The 546-nt window shown below is 40.7% G+C and overlaps 1 protein-coding gene across 1 annotated transcript in view; it reads right to left on the reverse strand.

Moving 5' to 3' along the window:
* Positions 1-546, reverse strand: part of FNDC7 (fibronectin type III domain containing 7) — an 11,299-nt gene continuing 10,753 nt past the window's right edge. Inside the window, exon 13 of the mRNA XM_005423699.2 lies at positions 1-128. The gene's annotated coding sequence lies outside the window, so the exon portion shown is untranslated. The remainder of the gene's footprint in view (positions 129-546) is intronic.

Genomic DNA, 546 nt, shown 5'->3' on the forward strand with positions numbered 1-546 from the left:
TGGAGTATGATTATGGATTAGGTTTCAGGTATGGCTGGGTGTTCAGCTTTCCTGCTCCCAGTCCTCAGGCAGCTGTGAACGTTGCACTTAAGCACAGATGTGTCTTTCCAGCTTCAGGGGATAAAAGACTGAAAATAACATTTAGAGAGAATGGTGTTATGAACAATCTTAACATCCAGGATAGCAGTAGGTGAACAGCAGCAAAAAGGAGATCAACCTTAGGGGAAAAAGTCAGTAGCAATTTCTTGTCATTGCTCTGAGACGGGAGCAGAAAATAGTCCAGAACACCAGGAGAAAGTAAATGAGTGCTGAAGAATATTTTTATCTGTTTGGATTTTAAGGGCTTTTCTGGGGAATTACAGCATAGTGAAGTGAAGGCTTAATGAAGTGAAAGAAGGTTGTTACAAATGGAGGAGAGGACAAATCAGTAGTGCTAGTAGAAATAAATTACAAGAGATTTCAGAGGTAAATATGGATTTTAACAAACCAGTTGTGATATACAGGACTGGTGAAGCATTTCCCTCCCATCCCAAAGCATCAGCAGGA

Source organism: Geospiza fortis, unplaced genomic scaffold (assembly GCF_000277835.1).
Source record: "Geospiza fortis unplaced genomic scaffold, GeoFor_1.0 scaffold229, whole genome shotgun sequence".
In the NCBI taxonomy this organism is placed as follows: domain Eukaryota; kingdom Metazoa; phylum Chordata; class Aves; order Passeriformes; family Thraupidae; genus Geospiza; species Geospiza fortis.